The sequence below is a fragment of the Lynx rufus genome, unplaced genomic scaffold (genome assembly GCF_022079265.1).
Source record: "Lynx rufus isolate CCGP_SWC_20201006 ecotype Redwood Valley unplaced genomic scaffold, mLynRuf1.p SCAF_10, whole genome shotgun sequence".
NCBI lineage: Eukaryota > Metazoa > Chordata > Mammalia > Carnivora > Felidae > Lynx > Lynx rufus.
In genome coordinates this window covers 50932434-50953149 of record NW_025814824.1, presented here as the reverse complement: position 1 = coordinate 50953149, position 20716 = coordinate 50932434, and the positions used below count along the sequence as shown (strand labels likewise).

The window sequence follows — 20716 nt, the reverse complement described above, 5'->3', positions numbered from 1 at the left end:
AACAGATTAAGCATATGCACAAAAGTATGGTCAAAAAGGTTCAGCAAACCTCTTTCAAGTCATTAATTATGACCCCGGACAATTTCAAAGTTGACCTCAGAGCACCTAAGGTCAGTAATAAATTTTCCAAATAACCTTCTTCATCCACAATCCATGAGGCAAGACATGTGGACTCCAAAGGGCAGAGATGGTTCCATTCATCATTGTATTATCAGTACCTAGCATGCCAGATAGCCAGCAGATGCTCACCATGTATTAGTCTTCCTTCTCCATACAGTAGTTCAGAACTTTCAATACACATTTGTAGAGCGTCTGTGTGCCCAGCATCATTCTAAATACTGAGGGGAAAAAGATAAGTAAGACAGGCTGGTCCTTTGCTCTCCACTGGCTTACAGAGGACACTGAATACATGTTCTTTGGATTGAATTGTTGACTGAGTGGTTCACCAGGATGAGGCTCAGAACCACACACAAAATCTGAAAAAGCCTCCAACCAACTGAATCCAAAAAACTGATCTGAGATATAACCAAAGGATATTGGCTTGAATTTCTCAAGCACAGTTGTGAGCACTGTCTTAATAGACCCCTGTTGATTTATTTCTTCCTATACCCACTCCACCCTGGCTTTTTCTGAGCAATAAAGCCCAGGATTAAGTCTTCTGTCCATGGCCATAGGATATGTGGAAACACACAGATCTGCATAGGGCTTGAACTGATGTCCCTCATTAGCATCATGCTTTCACCAGCTGGGCACACCTACCGCAGATATGCCCAAATGGATGTGCTGTCATGTGGACACAGCTTTATTGTATGTTCTTCAATATAACGTAGAAAATTGTTCTTCCAAGTTGTAGGCAAACAGCTCTGAAATGGACAACTTAACTTCTGCATTTTGTGACTTTGTGAGTGTATCTCTAGATTAACATTATGGAGTTTATAGAGGTCTCCTTTTTTTTTTCTCCCTGGGCACTCTGGTCTATAAATCATGCTATTTATATTTGTTTGCCCCTAATTGTCCAATGAAAACTGTCCTTGTCACTGGAAAATAAGGATGAGTGGTCATACAGTGGCAGAACACGGGCAATCACAAATAGTCAGGAAAACAAAAACTAGCAACAAGATGAATGTACTGGAAGCAAGCGTAACAAAAAGAGGGGGCAGTGAGCACGGACCATTGCTTCAGCCACACAGCCAGTGCCTCTGTGCATAAATGCTCAGCAGGCTTCAGAGGGAGAGCTGGAAATAAGTTTACGCCGGAGGCAAAACAGACTGTCAAGTCAACTTGAGGCCAGCAGAAGAACAGGTGAGAGGAGGATGGACATGATTGGCAGGGTCTACTTGGCATTGGCTGCATCACATCCCGGCCTGTCTAACCTCCTCAAGGAACAAGGTCTCTTGACCATAAGCCAGTGTGGAAGGCTTTTCTGGCTTGCCTCTCCCCTGTGCCTCCTGTGTCCTAGACTAAAGGAAGGGATTGTATATAAAACAGATGGGCTGAAACCTAGGGCTCAGGAATACATGTGACACACAACACCAGTGGTTCCTGTTCTCCTGTCAGTAGTTCACCTAAAAGAGAGTTCCCCAAACAGCCCCCAAAACTGCAGCTGCCAAAATTTAACTTGTTTTGAAGCTCAAGCAACTTTGATGTTTTCTTAACACAGTCAGGCGCTTCATTAAAGCACTATGGAGTATACCAGCTATGTTTTCCCTGGGGTGAGCTGGATGAGATCCAAGCTAGAATACCAGACACACACAGGCAAAATTATACAGGCACGGAGGTAAACCTCATTATCTTCCCAAGACACACTTTTACCTGCTTTAGTTAATTGTTGTATTTGTGCAGGGAGGGGAGTCCCTTCATCAAAGAAAGATTTTTGAGAGACGTGTGGTGGTCTAGAGTCTATGGGAACCTGTCCAATCATAGGCTTACAAACTGGAGGCCCAAGCACAACAGCTAGCTGGGAACAGTACTTCCTCCAACGTAGGGGAAGGCGATGAAGCAAATTCCAGGTCAATTCAGAGAAACCCTTTGTTCCCGCCTAATAGGTCCCACAAAAGTGATTTCTTTCAAAACTGTAACGTGTCCTATTGGTATCAGGATTATTTTGACCTTAAGTTTGTTTAAAACCAAGGGACAGCACTTGGGGGTGGAGGGGTAGAAGAAATGTTTTGAATTCACTGACATGTTCCCAAGACTTTAAGCAGTATACTATTTATATTAAGAGTTGAGTTCCTTCAAAACTACATGATTTCATGCAACAATCCCCAGTTCCTTTATTCATTCACTCTTTCTTTCAACAGTATTTATTTTCAATGTGTCAATCATTGTGCAATAAGAATATGGCAATAAATAAGACAAAGTATGATTCCTCTCTTTTTATAACTACCCAATTAAATATGTAATAAAGTGTGGCTTTTTAAATGAAAGAGTATGGGCAGGAAGCAACACACACACATGGATCACAAGCCTAACCTATTTACGAATGTGGAATGTGACAGCATTGCCAAAAAGGTGCACCACCAGGACACCCTGGGGTATGCTGGGTGTCCCAAAGTCTCAGGGACTTAAAGTTCCTTGCTAACCCTAGGTGTCCATGGTAGTCTACCAGGGACCTCTGATGATCATGGTTACTCAGGAACCCCGGCTGAGAGAACAGCCATCAACTCCAGTGGTACCAAATGCTAAGCCAGAGAGACAGATAACTCTAAGGGTCTGTCACACATATCACCCTGCTCAATTCTCTTTGGCCAAGACTAATCATGTGCCCCGTTCAACTAGGAAGTGCAATCATCCCCGGTGCTCAGTAATGACTTGGACAACAAGTAATGACTCTGGGCCATGAAGAAGGAAGGGAGGTCAGAGGCCTGAGGAAAAGAATTCCAGCCATATACCAAGGTGATAACATGTGTGAAAGCCTTATAATTCTTCTTCCCTGGAGGGCACTTCTCTTCTCTAGACCCAATTAATTATATGCCTGCCTCCAGACTAAACTACAAACTCCCAAATCCATACTTGCTAGCATAGTGCCTGACGCAAAGTAAATGTGCAGTACGTATGCGGAAATAAGAAAAATAAGATTGCCTTCTGGATTGGATATAATAGATCAGATCAAGATTATGAAAAGTTCATTGCAGAGCCATAACCACCTCTGGACCAAAATAGATACTTGCTTGGAGACTTTGCTGACCTGCCTCCATTCCATTCCCACTCAGAAGGAACTGACCCCTTCTTCCTTCGTACCCCAAATACAAACTTTACAGTAACTTTAAGGACCTGCAACACCTTTTTACTTGCAGAGGTTTGTCTCTTTCATCCTACTAGATGTTGAGGCCTGGGTCCCATCTTATTTGCCTGTGTAGCTATGTGTAGACCAGTGCCTGGCATGTGGTAGGTGTTCAATAAACATCTATTGGGTGATTGAATGAATCTGAATTAAAAGGTATCAATAGAAAGCTGGTTGGATAGCTATAGAAGTGTGGGGAAATCAGGTTAGTTAGATACTGTTCGAAGAGGGGGTCAATAGACTGAAACAAACACCCATTTCAGTGACAGGTATGTCTCCCAGGGAGAGATGGGTGCTGCAAGTTATTGTAGCCTAGTTTGAGTTGGATTTAACTCACATGAGTGACTTCCTCTACTCTAATGCCATGTTGACACATGACATTCAAGACAGAACAGAATGTGCTATCCGCTTACATGTACATTCTGGTCTCTCCAAAACACCGTTTTCTTTCCTCTTCCTCTATGCCTAGACCCTGCACTTCTGCCAGAAACCAGTCCAAGATAACCACAATAGCATCCACCTTGCATTTGTATCACATTTGAACTTCATAGATGACTCCAGGTCTCTTATTTCACCATCCAGAAAGGCAACTTTTGTGGCATCCAGCCATAAATCATGATTTGTTGTCATTATCAATCAGAGGAAGAGAAAAAACAGTGTGTTGTTTTTCACCTCCCCTTCAGGTTTGATTTTGCAGAGGAGCTGAGATGCTGTTCAGCCTCCTCTCTCTCTCCCAGCTCTACTGGCCTTAGCAACTGCCTGAAACAGCAGGGCTCCAGGCAAATATTCAGGCTTGTAACCACAGAAATCCAAATGGAATGTCAATTTTCATGCATTCGAGGTAAACCAGGCTGCTCTAATTCTCAGGAATTGTATGTTCTGCCAGGAGACCTGCCCCCACGGCGACAAAAGCAGCCTGTTACTGTCACCACAGTTGCTCAAGGAAGGGCTTGTGAGCTGCAATTTTTCACACCATTAATGCATTGCTTACACCAAGGAGCACAGCTAGCAATCCTGGGATTGCATTAGAGGCTTTGGTGAGAAGTCTGGAGATGGCACTGTCGAGAAAGTGATAGGTGATCACTGGGACTCTCCCAGCTAATTCTGTGTGGAGCCACCACTATTTATGTGTTTACAAGACCTATGCTTCTGATTGTAATGGGGCCCTTGACAAATGGAGGGATTTTTGCATTGCTGCACTTTAGTGGGACTAGCAGGATGCCAGCATCAGTTTTCACTGCCTTTCCTGATGACCCATGCATAATAGCTTCCTGTGCATTGGTCTCAAGTATCCATGATTCGTCTTAAAACAGATACTTGCAAGTTTCTAAAAATGCTAGTCATTACAGAACTCTATACATCCTAAATTTCTAACGTGAGACTTATGGTATTGTTAACGGTTAAGAGCATTTCCTTTCCAGGTGTACTGCCTGTATTCAAATCCCTGTTACTTCACTTTCTAACTCTAAGACTTCAGATAAGTTACCCTCTAAAAGTCCCAGATTCCTTATCTTTAAAAGAGGGATAATAAGAGCAACTACTTATGGTGAAGAATAAATGAGAAAATGAATGTACAGAGCCAGACATAGGAAATTATAACTATTATTTACTTGTCTTTTTTTTTTAAACTCATGTTAGGGTTTCACAACATGATAGAAGGATTAATTAATAGGTAGAAATTACAGGAAGGTGTTTCTTACCAGTATCAAGCAATGCCCTGGAAAAAAGGACATGCCTTCAATAAATACTCGTTGAGGACTTACTATTGTACGAGCCACTAGGCTCCAGGTAGATAAGATGTCTGTTGCTAGATGTGTTTAGGTACAGGATGGGCCTGGTGAAAGCAGAAGCCAACAGAGTGTGTCTTCCACCCCAGCAAAGCTAAGGCAGCCTAGGGTGACTCTGGGGTAAGGAGAGTTTCAATCGGATTTCTAGACTGAATAATCAACCTGCACCCACTTGCATCAACCCAAAGTTGTGTGGGGGCCACTTCATTCTGATAGGTGTCTACATTAATAAAGAAGGATAAGACAGAAGGGGGTGGGGAGAACAGCAGGGAAATTACATAACTGCCCATTCCAAATTGCTTGAAAGTCTTACCTGAAGAAACACCCATCATAATTAGGGTTTCTGGGTTCCGTTAGGAAAATGCTGGGACAATTCAACTGTTTTGCTCCCAGGCACTCTCAGAATGTTTTCTGATCGTTGCTGTTATTATTTTACTGAAAAGTGTTAATCACTGCTGTAGGCTCTTCAAAATCACAATATGAAAGGGAAAATCATTGCCTCACTGCCTGGAGCTTCCTTTTCCATGTATATCGGCACCTGAAAGGAGAGGTGGGTACAGAAGGGGGTGGGTAGACAGGGGCACAGTGTAAATACACAGGTCACAGTCGGACATGGGGAAACGTTTCAAGCAGGCCAAACCCTTTCCAGCTGACAAGCTCCCCGTGCCCTCCCTGAGGACACAGAGAACCTGCTCAGAACACAGAGAACACAGAGAATGAGCAGCTGCTAGGCTGAGGAGGTGACAAGGCAGGCTGACAGCCGCAGCAGACCATGCGGTTCGTGGGTGAGAACGTACCGAGGGAAGAAAACTGGCAAAGGAAGGAGAGACTGAAAAAGGCCCACAAGTTACATTCTGAGAAGGCAGCCCACCCCAACAAGCACAGACAATATGCTCCCAGATCCCTCCTTTGTGTAATTCATCAGCCGCTGTGGTTCTCAAACTTGCATACGCATGTGAACCACCTAGAGATCTTGTAAAAATGCAGATACTCGGGGCGCCTGGGTGGCACAGTCGGTTAAACGTCCGACTTCAGCCAGGTCACGATCTCACGGTCCGTGAGTTCGAGCCCCGCGTCGGGCTCTGGGCTGATGGCTCAGAGCCTGGAGCCTGTTTCCAATTCTGTGTCTCCCTCTCTCTCTGCCCCTTCCCCGTTCACGCTCTGTCTCTCTCTGTCCCAAAAATAAATAAACGTTGAAAAAAAAAATTTTAAATAAAAAAAAAATGCAGATACTCAGTGGGTCTGGGGTAGAGCCCACGATTCTGCATTTCTAGCAAGATCTCACGTGATGGTGACACTCATGATCTACAGACCAACACTTTAAGTAGCAATGTACTAGATCAGGGTTGGCAACCTCGACCCGTAGGCTGAACACGGCCAGTTGCCTGTCTTCATAAATGATGTGTGACTGGAATACGGTCAAGCCCAATCGTTTACGTATTGTCTACAGCTGCTTTCCACTACTCAGCAGGGCTGAGTAGCTGCAGTAGAGACCTTCTGGCCCATAAAGCCTAAAAAATATTTATCGTCTGGCCCCTTGCAGGACAATGTCTGTCGTAGGCAGCACTTAGTACTGAAACTAAGAGAAAAAGATGAAACGGTGTTGTCACAGGCTGAAGGAGCTCGTATTATGAATTTCATCAAATAAGAGGAAAGTTCCTGCTTTGGCAACAAAAGAATGATAATTTGTTTAGAGACTGAAAGGAGATCCATAGTCTGTCTGTAAATGAATCGAAGGAGAAAACATTCCAGAATTCCATGGTTCTAGAAGAGAGAACTGGGGGTCTCTTAGAAATGTTCTATAAGGCTGAAAAGAACTGATGAAACCCTGTGTGTTGTCTGAAGTCGATCATAAATTAGGTTCAGAGACACAAAAGTTTATGAAGCCATCTTAGAACAGTTGAAAATAACATGCCTCTGCTCCTCACGGCCTCATCATGGTTTCCTTAGCTGTTTGGTTCTTTTTCTTAAATGGGGTACCAATAGCAACAACTGAAACTTAGTTTTGCATAACACAGCATTTTTCCAAAATGATTTTTTCACATGCAATAGAATATTTGATCTTCACATTAATCCCCCATTATGGGTAAACCGATTTTGTCTGATGCAGAGAAGCAGTGATAGAAAGTCATCTCTCAAGGAGCTCACAGTCAGTTATAAACATCAACATGTGTCCTAATGGCTAGTAGAAGGGACACGGGTGTGGTGCAGAGAAGGGCATGGCATTAGACTGCCATTTCAGCATGGTATAGGTTTTTATTTTTATTTATTTATTTATTTATTTATTTATTTATTTATTTAAATACAAGTTAGTTAACGTTGAGTGTTATAATGATTTCAGGAATAGAATTTAGTGATTCGTCACTTACTTGTAACAACCCAGTGCTCATCCCAACAAGTGACCTTAATACCCATCACACATCTAGCTCATCCCCCCACCCAACACCCCACCAGCCACCTTCAGTTTGCTCTCTGTATTTAAGAGTCTCTTATGGTTTGCCTCCCTCTCTCTTTTTATTTTTCCTTCCCTTCCCCTATGCAGAGGTTTTTATTTATTTTTTTAAAAAAAATTTTAGGGGCGCCTGGGTGGCGCAGTCGGTTAAGCGTCCGACTTCAGCCAGGTCACGATCTCGCGGTCCGTGAGTTCGAGCCCCGCGTCAGGCTCTGGGCTGATGGCTCAGAGCCTGGAGCCTGTTTCCGATTCTGTGTCTCCCTCTCTCTCTGCCCCTCCCCTGTTCATGCTCTGTCTCTCTCTGTCCCAAAAATAAATAAACGTTGAAAAAAAAAATTTTAATGTTTATTTATTTTTGAGAGAGAGACACACACACACACACAGCACGAGCAAGGGAGGGGCAGAGAAAGAGGGAGACACAGAATCTGAAGCAGACTCCAGGCTCTGAGCTGTCAGCACAGAACCCGACGTGGGACTTGAACTCACGAGCTGTGAGATCATGACCTGAGCCAAAGTTGGGACACTTAACCGACTGAGCCACCCAGGCCCCCCTATGCATTTTTAAATTGAAGGAGGGAGTTGTAAGGAATGAGAAAATTGTCACTAAAAGTGAGTGACAGAACCAAAATATGAAGGAAAAAACAGATGGCAATAGTAGCATTTTACAGAGAATGTTCTTATGAGATAAAAATTCTCATATTAGAAATAAGAAAACTGAGGCTCAGAATTAATACAGATTAATTACTGAAGGTAGGATTCACATTGGAATCTTCTTACTCCAAACATTGTTTCTTTCTACCTGTGATATTGGCTTTTCAAGGATGATTATTTTTTCAAGGTGATTATGTAACATAGAATTATAATGACAGTTTTGATAATGATGACCAACATTTATAGTGTTTCCTATGTGTTAAACCCTGTGTCTCAAAGGACTTGAGATGGTACATGTTAGATGTAACATATGGATGTTACATATTAGAAGATCTCAGCTCAATATAATTAAAATCCTTCAAATCTTTGGAAACGTCCAGGAAAAGAATTGGCTATATTATATATAATTAGCCTCTCTTAAGAGAAGTGCCTAAAATGAAGCTGAATCCCCAGGTGGATTTATGGCAGAGATTGCTTTGTGTTGGTAGAGAAGTTAGAATAGATGACTTCGAGAATCCCCTCCAACTCTGCATATCCTCCAAAAGCCATCCAGTTACTCAGTGGCTCAGACTAGAACCTCCATCTCCCACTTCTCTTTCCTCTACCTGCTTCTCGAGTGGGACTATAAATATCAGATGTAACTGATGGGAAGACTGATGAAAAGCCAAGCACTGTATTCCTGGAAGTGGAATGAGTTCAGTACAGACAGTAATATGTCAGTAGTTGTAATTCCCCACAGAACCCTATGAGGGACTTAGTGAGCTTAATTTGAGCAACTGGAAAATGTCCTCATTCTCTCAGCCATTAGTTAAAACACTCTCCTCCAATTACATGTTTGTGCCAGTGACAATTGTTCTTGAGCCTTACTTTAGGTACTACCCAAATACATTACATTATGTTTAGGCCATATTTGATTGCTACTTTTTTTTCTAACTCAGATATCATTATACATAGCTTTCTATATCACGGTAATTTAGCTATGAAATATGTATGAGGAAGTCAAGTGAATGTGAAACAAGATACAGTGAAACCCTAGGGAATAATGGGGTCTTTTATTTTATCGCATATTGTAATATTTTATGACACCATGGATTCAGTCATATGTTTTCTTTATGGAATGTTCTATCAATCCCATCTTTTTTCCAACGTAATTGAAAAAAGCACTTTACTGCAAATCTCAGCTCTGAGCCTAGTTCCCCACCAGGCATGTGAGTAAAAGAAAAGCATTCCGTAATGAGGTTGGTACTGTAATCTCAAGGGGTTTTACATCCATGGAAATTTGCAGGCATGTAACCAACTGCTAGAGAAAAAGGCAGTACCTTCCAAAATATCAGGCCAAAAGAAGTAGAATCAATAATAAGTACCACGGAAGTTGATTCAATATTCAATAAATGGGAATTTCAGCATTAATTTTCCTGTTTCAGCCACATTATAGATTGACTAGAATACTCCTGATAATCATTTATTCTCTCTTGCCTGCAATCCATATGTGCATCAATTGTCACGCCATGTAAGCAGCATACAAGAACCATGTCCCATTTGAGTGAGATTAGCTGGTCTACTGTGGCTACGTTATGATTTCAAGCCTCGCTCCCTGTAATGCCTCTATAATGCAAAACCTAATGATTTTTTTTCTTTAACCTGCATAGTCTCCAGAGGTGGTGCATCTGATTCAGTCTCTAAAGTAACGTAAACAGTGTGGTTTGGAGGTCAGCACAGCATGTCAGAAAGCAATAGAAACAGCTGTGCAGCCAAAGAAAGTGCTTAAGATTCTTTTGAAACTGTCTTTAGTGTTTAGTGCCAGAAAAAAATGAAATCAAATAACGGTACTCCTCACCCTTATAACAAATATAGATTTTCATAAATTAGTCAAACACAGCTCTAAGACCTGGTTTATCTTGAGGTTAACCTCAGATGATAAATTAATGTTTAATTAATTTTAGTCAAGATAAAAGGTGGCAAATATGCTCCCTTTCTTTTTATTTAGTTGGAATCTAATTACAACGAGGTCATTTATTCATTTCCTTGCTTAGCAAATATTTGTTTAACTATCTGAAGCTTTTTGTTTTTTAACTAAAACAAAACTCACTAGAAATTTCCCTGTTGCATTAATTTTAGATATTTGCCTAACTCCCCAAGGATACCACCCCTGCCTTGAGTGAGTATTTCAGGATATTTACATCAAAAATATCTGTCACCTGTAACCACTCCCTAAATTAGAAAAAATATCAAATCAGTGCCTTTGGAATTCTAAATGACTTTGACATAATGAAGCAGTATTAGTTTAAGTAATCTTTAAGTTGGAAGACTTTCACCATCTAATAAACAGGCTTTATCCTGAAACTGGTCATTTAACCTCATCATACCATCATGTAATTTTTTTGTTTCTCAAGACAGTGGTTCTCAGCCTTGCCTATACATTGGAATCACCAAGAAAAATGTAAAATCTACTGTGGCCTGGTATTCACACCTGGAGAGACTATTTTATTTGGTGTGGGTCAGGCCCAGATTTTAAGTACTCTATGTGTTTCAAATGTGCTGCTGGGATTTAGAACCACCACTCTAATTTATGAGAACACAAGAGAACACAATGTCCTTGCTTTACTAACAACCTTTTGGTGAATCAACAACCCTCATGACAGCTGCTTAAAGTCCAGAATCCCTAACATTGTTGCCAGTGCCCTCTGAGATCTGGCCCCTGCTTCCACATTGGTTCCTTTTCCCAGACACTCAGCAGTACAGTTCCCAAGCTGCAGGTCTGCAAACCTGCCACTCAGTTCTGACACTGGTCCTTGGACAAGCTGCTCTCTTCATTGGAACATGCTTCTCCCATCTCTTAATCTGACCAGTTTCTACTGATCTCCAGTATGGGTTGAAGTGTCACTTCCTTAAGCAGAACATTTTGACCCTAACCCATGACTCTCATCCTAAAAGAAGTTCCCCTGCTATTCCTGATACCTCACTTGTTTATTACATGGAAACCATAGGGTCTTTGAGGTCAGGAACCGTGTCTGACACATAATAGGAGCTCAGTAACTACTTGTAATTGAAACACACCAGAAATGTGAACAGAAAAGTTTTTATATTAAAAAATAGTTAATTAGTGAAAGATGATTATGAAGTGAGCTACAGAGGATTCAGAGCAAATGTTGGGAGCAATTATACCCCTAGGTGAAAGAGAATACATAAGGAGGGAACTAAACATTTGGAAGAGCACCAACTCACCACTGAGATTTAGACCTCATTGGAAAGGGTCCAGCTACAACCTGCTGAAGAGCACAAATTCCACTGGGTGTTGTAGGCCAGAGCTGATCTGCAGAAGGTCACATGTTAGGGTTCTGGTAAAGTTCATGTGGGTGCCACGGGATGAAGCTGTTCTAATGTAAGCTGCTCACTGGGGTGCCTATATATTGTTGTTGGTCTATAGGAAGGCTTCTACAGAGGCACTGGAGAGTCTCACAGGAGACTGAAGGCCACTGGGCCACCCACTCACCACTGGCACCTGGACAGCTGAAGTAGGAAGAGAAAAAGCACAAAGGGAAAGCCTTTCTTTGCTATGCCTGCACTGTTTCCCTAGCCCCCTATACTGCCAAAACCTAATGTTACACCAGCTCTCAAAGTGAAGTGTCTATAAATGTCCAGGCCCAACTCACAAAGCACAGCAAGAGTAACAAATTCAAAGCTGAGAGGCAATCATTTGATAACTAGCACTGTGACAGATAGATGGATGGATAGGTAGATATAAATACCTCCAGTAAAAACAAATATAAATCCCTTCACAAATGTAAGAATCAATAGTATGTTCAAAAGAAAAGATGAAAGCTTGACATCACTTTCTCCTATTACATTTCTTATTATTTCTTTTTTTTCTATATACAGTTTAAAACCCACACCATATTGATGACTGCCATCTCATCTATCTCTATTAGAGCTGTACCCTCTCTTCATGGATCTGAAAAACTATGTAAGTTGGACAAAAGCAAATCTTGGGTTAGCAATTTGGTGGCTTTGTTGATCTGCAAGATGGACATTAAATCCCTTTAATTCCACTTTTCAGGAGATTCTGGTAGCTCTGTTTCAAACAGTGAGAAAGTAGAAACCAGAGAAAATATTCAGGATATTGCTTGTCATACTTTCATATAATTAGGGGTGTCTGAGTGCCAAATGAAAGCTTTGATGCAAAAATTAGAGCACAGAATTGTAAGATTCTTTTGATCCTTGATCAGTTCTCATAACTTCTGTGGAATATCAACTGTGGCGAAGAATCATTAGTTTCCTTCTATATTTAAACTTCTGCTTTATTTAATAAGCAAACAGCGAAGATAAAATGCACATAACAGGAAGATGCTCTTTAGCTGGTGTCGGGGACTGAATAAATAACCATATATTCTAGCCTATCCTTTCATACAATCAAGTACTTGACTCAGAATCAGTGAATTTCTGAGAGCGATTAAATTTGCTTAAACACACTCATGCATTTCTGAGGGTACAATTAATGCCACATCCCTTTTGGAAACCTTTCTAAAGAACAATTAAACAATATGCATAAATAAGGAAATAATCTGCTATATTCAAAAAGCTTTATTCTAAAAAATCTGCCATGCAATATTTATAAGCTACTCCCATCCCATCAAAAGAAACCAAATAACTAACAATAGGGGAACTGTAGTACTGTCTGATGGTAGACATTGATACAGGCATTAAAAATAAGCAAAAGAAGATAGTTGTTAGAAGACTGTGGTGGAATAGAAGGACCCTAGACTCACCTCATCCCACAAATACAACTAGATAACTATCAAATCAACCTAAATACATCAGAAATTGACCTGAAGACTGGCAAAACAAACTCCACTGTCGTAGATCTAAGTCTAAAGTTCTTTCTTGTCTAGCAAGAGAGCAGAACTCAGGATTGAAAGCAAGAGATGGCTAATGTCTGGGAAAAGACAAGAGCCCCAAATAATGGTCCTTGTCCAGTTTTTATTAGGATCAGTAGGCTTACAAACATGGTGATGGACGTGCACAAAGAGACACTAAATCTGTGAACCTTATTAACACATGGACGTGAGGGAAAGAGGGTCTTGAAGATATTCGGGGTTAGAGGGTTGGGTTAATACAAAACAGATACCTGATGCAGGACAGTAGGTTGAAAGGTTGTTTACAGGGGACATGAGACACCACCTCTGTTTATCTTAGCTAGCCTAGGGGATGGGGCAGGTAGGACACGTGACCTCAGGGTTAACAAGGCACCTTTCTTTTGTTAATCATCTCCACTCTGGGCTGCTTCACCGGCATGGCACTCTATAGCCCTATTCACCTGTTTACCTAACTTGGCCCTTCCCTCCTGTAAAAGCAGCTTTCTTCTGGGGCGCCTGGGTGGCACAGTCGGTTGAGCGTCCGACTTCAGCCAGGTCACGATCTCGCCGTCCGTGAGTTCGAGCCCCGCGTCAGGCTCTGGGCTGATGGCTCAGAGCCTGGAGCCTGTTTCTGATTCTGTGTCTCCCTCTCTCTCTGCCCCTCCCCTGTTCATGCTCTGTCTCTCTCTGTTCCAAAAATAAATAAACGTTGAAAAAAAATTTATATAAAAAAAAAAAAAGCAGCTTTCTTCTGGAGTACTAAATTAGGGGGTGCTTCCCCCCGAATACCTAATTTTGGTTATTTCATAAATCCATGTTCTATATTGGGGCTTTGTCCCGCTCTCTCTATACTAGGGCTTCTGCCCTACCTTCTCTATACTTATTTACCTAATCTTGATCACCCAAAGTTGGGCGTGAGCATCCTATGGCTTTGTACTTCTTTATGCCTTGTTAACCCATCAGTGCAAGTCCAGGGAATTCCTAAGCTTATTCCCCACACTCCACAACACTGAAGGAGGTAGGAAGTGCAGAGACACTGTTTAGAAGAGAAATGGGCCATAGCTTCTGTGGTGGGTAGAGAGTTGTGCAGAGAGTGAAAGACAGACTAATACACAGGGGAGTGCACTTGAGTAAGATGAATCCCCATAGCAACTGGCTTACAAAGGGAAAGAGGCTGAATTTCCTGACTTCTGGCAACGAGCAGGGCTTAAAGCCTGGAGTTTAAAGGTCAGCAAGCTTAGCTGGGATAGACCCTGGAGGGCATTGGGACCGCTCTTGAAGAGAAGGTAGGCACACAGGCCTCAGACATTCAGTGTGAAAAGAGAGATCTGAAGAAGCCTGGAGCTCACAATGGGGAGATTCTTTGCTCATTTCCGAGTGTATCCCAGAGAGGCAGCATTCATGGAGAGACCCCTCTGGGAACAAAGGAATTTATGGGCACCTTTTCCCTCCCCTGCCCCTCAGCATAAGCACAGGGCCACCTGTGGGAACCAGCATAGTGCAGACACTCACTACCTAACTTGCTTACACCAAGCCCTGCCTTTCACCCCCACACTCCAGTGGAACTGATTGCCCTTCCCAGTCATGTTTGTCTCAGTCCCAGCACAGCTGGGGTCTTCCTCCCCCAGAAGACCTGCCCAAACGCCTGCTCACGTCATCTCCCACCGTGAGAGGTTTATGGAGCCTCAGGTCCAGTGGCAGCAGTGACAGGTCTCATTTCACAAGCAGACCAGGGCACACCTAGTTAAAATGCACCACATTCAGGCCAGAGACCAAACACTGCCCACAACAGACAAAGAGACTCTGCAGACAACTAGCTTGAAAGATAAAACAGCCATGACACAAAAGCAGAGTACACACAGCACATATTGGAGACACTCCCAGAAGCATCAGTGCCTGGGAATAAGGAGTCACTACATGCCACTACAGGACCTCTTCTTCATAAAGCCATTACCCTCAAGAATAGGAGACATAGCTGACTTTCCTAAAACACAGAAACAAGAACAGAGACTTAGACAAAAGGAGAAGACAGAGAAATTTAGCTCAAATGAAAGAACAGGACAAGGCCTAGGCCAGAGATCTAAAAGAAATAGATATAAGTAATATGCCTGACACAAAATTTAAAGCCACAGTCATAAGGATACTCACTGGACTTGAGAAAAGAGCAGAAGACATGAGTAAGACCCTTAACACAGAGATAAGGAATAACATAGCAGAGATAAAGGGCTCAATAAATGGAATGAGAAATATGCTTGATGGAATCAACAGCAGGCTGCAAGAAGCAGAGGAACAAATTAATGACCTAGTAGACAGAGTAATGGAAAATAATTAAGCTGAACAAAAGAAAGAAAAAAGAATTATGCAAAACAAAATAGACTTAGAGAACTCAGTGAGTGCATCAAATATAATAACATTCATATTAGAGGAATCCCAGAAGAGAGAAAAGGGGGAAAATATATTTAAAGAAATGATAGCTGAAAACTTCCCTATTGTGGAGGAGGAAACAGATGTCTTGATCCAGGATGCACAGACACCCCCCCCAAAAAAAAAGTTAACAAAAACAGACCCACACCAAGACATATTGCATTTAAGTTGGCAAAATACAGTGATCAAGAAAAAAACGTTAAGCAACAATACAAAAGAAGGCAGTTTCATACAACCGAAACCCAATAAGGCTATCAAGGGAGTTTTCAGCAGAAACTTTCTAAGCCAGGGGGTAGTGGCATGATATATTTAAAGTGCTAGATGGGAAAACTGTAGTCAAGAATACTCTGTCCAACAAGGATTTCATTCAGAATACAAGGAGAGATAAAGAGTTTCCCAGACAAATAAAATCTAAAGGGGTTCATGACCATTACATGAGTCCTGCAAGAAATATTTAAGGGGACACTGTGAGTGGAAAGGAAATACCAAAAGTGACAGTAAGATGCTTAGAAACACAAAAGCACTACAAATAAATATTTCTGTAACATCACTCAAGGGATTTACAAAATAAAAAGATGTCAAATATGGCACCATATACCTAAACTATGTGGAGGAGAGGAGTAAAGAATGGGTTCACACTTAAATGACCATATAGCCTTAACTTAATATAGCCTGCTATATGCAAAAGATGTTATATACAAACCTAATGGTAACCATATATCAAAAACCACTAATAAATACGCAAAGAATAAAGACAAAGAAATCCAAATCTGTAACTAAAGAAAATTAGCAAAACATGAAAGATGGAAAGACAAGAAAGGTTCAGAGAAAGTCTTCAGAAACAACTACAAAATAATGAAATGTCAATAAATACATATCTATCAATAATTACTTTCAATGTAAATGGACTACACATTCCAATCAAAAGACAAAGGATGACAGAATAGATTTGAAAAAACAAGACCTGGGGCGCCTGGGTGGCTCAGTTGGTTAAGCGTCCAACTTTGTCTCAGGTCATGATCTCACGGTTCTTGAGTTTAAGCCCTGCATCGGGTTCTGTGCTGACAGCTCAGAGCCTGGCGCCTGCTTTGGAATCTGTGTCTCCCTCCCTCTCTCTGACCCTCCCCTGCTCACACTCTGTCTCTCTCTGTCTCTCAAAAAAATTAAATGTTAAAAATTAACAAAAAGAAAAAAAGGAAAAAAAAAGACCCATCTATATGCCACCTACAAGAGACTCACTTTAGACCTAAAAATGCTTGTAGATTGAAAGTGAGGGGATGCAGAAACATCTATCATGCAAATGGATATCAAAAGAAAGCCAAAGTAGCAATGCTAACATCAGACAAAATAGACTTAAAACAAAGACTGTAACAAGAGATAAAGAAGAACACTTTATAATAATGAAGGGGACAGTACAACAAGAAGATATAATAATTATAAATATGGGGGTCCCAGGGTGGCTCAGTTGGTTAAGCATCCAACTCTTGATTTCAGCTCAGGTCATGACCCTAGGGTCACAGGATTGAGCCTTGTGTTGGGCTTTGTGCTGAGCGTGGAGCCTGCTTATCATTGTCTCTCTTTCTCTCTCTCTCTCTCTCTCTCTCTCTCTCTCTCTCTCCCTCTGTCCTCTCCCCTGCTAGTGCTCTCTCCCTCTCTCTCTCTATCTAAAAAAAAGAAAATGTAAATATGTATTCACAGTTAATAAACATAAAGGAACTAATCACAATAATACAATAATAATAGGGGACCCTAACACCCCTCTTATATAAATGAACACACTATGTAAACAGAAAATCAACAAGGAAACAATGCCTTTGAATGATACACTGGAACAGATGGATTTAACAGACATATTTAAAACATTCCATTCTAGGGGAGCCTGAGTGGCTCAGTCAGTTTAAGCATCCGACTTCAGCTCCAGTCATGATCTCACAGTTGGTAGGTTCGAGCCCCATGTCGGGCTCTGTGCTGACAGCACAGATTCTGTGTCTCCCTCGCTCTCTTCCCCTCCCCCGCTCATGCTCGTCTCTCTGTCTCTCAAAAATAAATAAAAATGTTAAAAAAAAACATTCCATTCTAAAATAGTAGAATATACATAGTTTTCAAGTGCACATGGAACAGTTTCCAGAATAAATTACATATTAGCCCATAAAACAAGCCTCAAAAAATTCAAGACCAAAGTCTTTTCTAACAACAAGGCTATGAAATTATAAGTCAACCACAAGAAAAGAAATCTGGAAAGACCACAAATACATGGAGGTTAAATAACATGCTACTAAACAATAAATGGATCAACCAGAAAATAAAAAAAAGAAATTAAAAATTACATAGAAACAAATAATAATGAGAACACAATGGTCCAAATCCTTTGGGATACAGCATCGGTGATACTAAAAGGGAAGTATATAGCAATACAGGCATACCTCAAGAACCAAGAAAAATCTCAAATAAACAACCTAACCTTACACCTAAAGAAGCTATAAAAAGAGTAACAGACAAATCCTAAAACCAGCAAAAGGAAGGAAAAACTAAATATTAGAACACAAATAAATGATATAGAAACTCAAACAAACAGAACAATAGAACAGATCAATGAAACCAGGAGCTGGTTCTTTAAGAAAAATCAATAAAAACGATAAACCTTCTAGCCAGACTTATCAAGAAAAAAAGAGAAAAGACTCAAATAAGTTAAATTTCAAATGATAAAGGGGAAATAACAAACATCACAGAAATACAAATAATTATAAGAGAATATTATGAAAAACTATATGCCAACAAATTGGATAACCTGGAAGAAATGGATAAATTCCTAGAAACATATAAACTAGCAAAACTGAAACAGGAATAAATAGAAAATTTGAACAGACCAATAACCAGCAAAGAAATTGAATCAGTAATCAAAAATATCCAAACAAACAAACATCTAGGACCAGATGGCTTCACAGGTGAATTGAACCAAACATTTAAAGAACAGTTAAGACCCATTCTTCTCAAACTATTCCAAAACAGAAAAAGAAGGAAAAGTTCCAAATTCATTGTATGAGGCCAGCATTACCCTGATACCAAAACCAGATAAAGACACCACTAAAAAAGAGAACTATAGGCAATATTCCTGATGAACATAAATTCAAAACTCAACACAATGCTAGCAAACCAAATCCAACAATACATTTTAAAAAATCACTCACCACCATCAAGTGGAATTTATTCTTGGGTTGCAAGCATGGTTCAATATTCATAAACCAATCAATGTGATTCATCACATTAATAAGAAAAAGGACAAGAACCATATGATCATTTCACCAGACACAGAAACAGCATTTGATAAGTACAACATCTATTTATGATAAAAACCCTCAACAAAGTAGGTTTATTTGGAGCACACCTCAACATAATAAAAGCCAAATATGAAAAAAAAAAAACATAGCTAACATCATCCTTAATGGGGAAAAATTGAGAGATTTTCCCCTAAGGTGAGGAGAAAGACAAGGATGTCCACTCTCACCACTTTTATTCAACGTAATACTGGAAGTCCTAGCCACAGCAATCAGGCAACAAAAAGAAATAAAAGCATTCAAACCAGTAAGGAAGAAGCAAAATTTTCACTATTTGCAGATGACATGATACTATATATTGAAAACCCTAAAGACTCCCCCCAAAACAGTATGACAAATGATAAATAAGTTCAGTAAAGTCCAGGATACAAAATCAATATATAGAAATCTGTTGCATTTCTATCCACCAATAATGAAGCAGCAGAAAGAGAAATTAAGAATCCCACTTACAATTGCAATAAAAATAATAAGATACCTAGGAATAAACCTAACCAAAAAGTAAAAGACCTGTACTCTGAAAACTATAAAACATTGATAAAAGAAGTTAAAGAGGACACAAAGAAATGGAAAGACATTCCATGCTCATGGATGGAAGAGCAAATATTGTTAAAAATGCCTATGCTACCCTGAGCAGTCTACACAATTAATGGAATCCCTATCAAAATACAAACAGCATTTTTCACAGAACTAGAGCAAACAATGCTAAAAGTTGTATGGAACCACAAAGGACCAAATGACCAAAGCAATCTTGAAAAAGAGAAGCAAAGCTGGAGACATCACCATTCTGGACTTGAAGTTATATTACAAAGCTGTAGCAATCAAAAGAGTATGGTACTGGCACAAAATCAGACACATAGATCAGAACATCATAGAAAACCCAGAAATAAACCCACTATTATATGGTCAATTAACATCCAACAAAACAGGAAAGAATATCCATGGGGAAAAGAGTTTCTTCAACAAATGGTGTTGGGAACACTGAACAGCAACATGCAAAAGAATAAAACTGGACCACTTTCTTACATCATACACAAAAGTAAATTCAAAATGGATTAAAGACCCAAATGTGAGGTATGAAACTATAAAAATCCTAGAAAAGAACATAGGTAGTAACTTATCTGACATCAGCTGTAGCAACTTTTTCTAGATATGTCTTTTGAGCCAAGGGAAACAAAAGCAAAAATAAACTATTAGCACTACATCAACATAAAAAGTTTAGCTTCTGCACAGCAAAGGAAACAATCAACAACTAAAAGAGAACCTACTGAATTTGAGAAGATATTTGCAAATGACATATCTGACAAAAGGTTAATATCCAAAATCTATAAAGAACTTATATAATCAACACCCAAAAAACAAATAACCCAATTAAAAAGTGGGCAGAAAACATGAACGGACATTTCTTTTTTTTTTTTTTTTTTTTTTTTTTTTTTTTATTTTTTTTTTATTTTTTTTTTTTTTTTGAAGTTTATTGCCAAATTGGTTTCCATACAACACCCAGTGCTCATCCCAAAAGGTGCCCTCCTCAATACCCATCACCCACCCGCCCCTCCCTCCCACCCCCCATCAACCCTCAGTTTGTTCTCAGTTTTTAACAGTCTCTTATGCTTTGGCTCTCTCCCACTCTAACGTCTTTTTTTTTTTTTTTCTCCCTTCCCCTCCCCCATGGGTTCCTGTTGAGTTTCTCAGGATCCACATAAGAGTGAAACCATATGGTATCTGTCTTTCTCTGTATGGCTTATTTCACTTAGCATCACACTCTCCAGTTCCATCCACGTTGCTACAAAAGGCCATATTTCATTTTTTCTCATTGCCACGTAGTATTCCATTGTGTATATAAACCACAATTTCTTTATCCATTCATCAGTTGATGGACATTTAGGCTCTTTCCATAATTTGGCTATTGTTGAGAGTGCTGCTATGAACATTGG

General features: G+C 40.3%; 1 long non-coding RNA gene across 1 annotated transcript in view; it reads right to left on the bottom strand.

The window, feature by feature from the left end:
• Positions 1–20716, bottom strand: part of LOC124501199 (uncharacterized) — a 181090-nt gene that overhangs the window by 35886 nt on the left and 124488 nt on the right. Inside the window, exon 6 of the long non-coding RNA XR_006959721.1 lies at positions 5384–5608. This is a non-coding gene — a long non-coding RNA (uncharacterized LOC124501199). The remainder of the gene's footprint in view (positions 1–5383; positions 5609–20716) is intronic.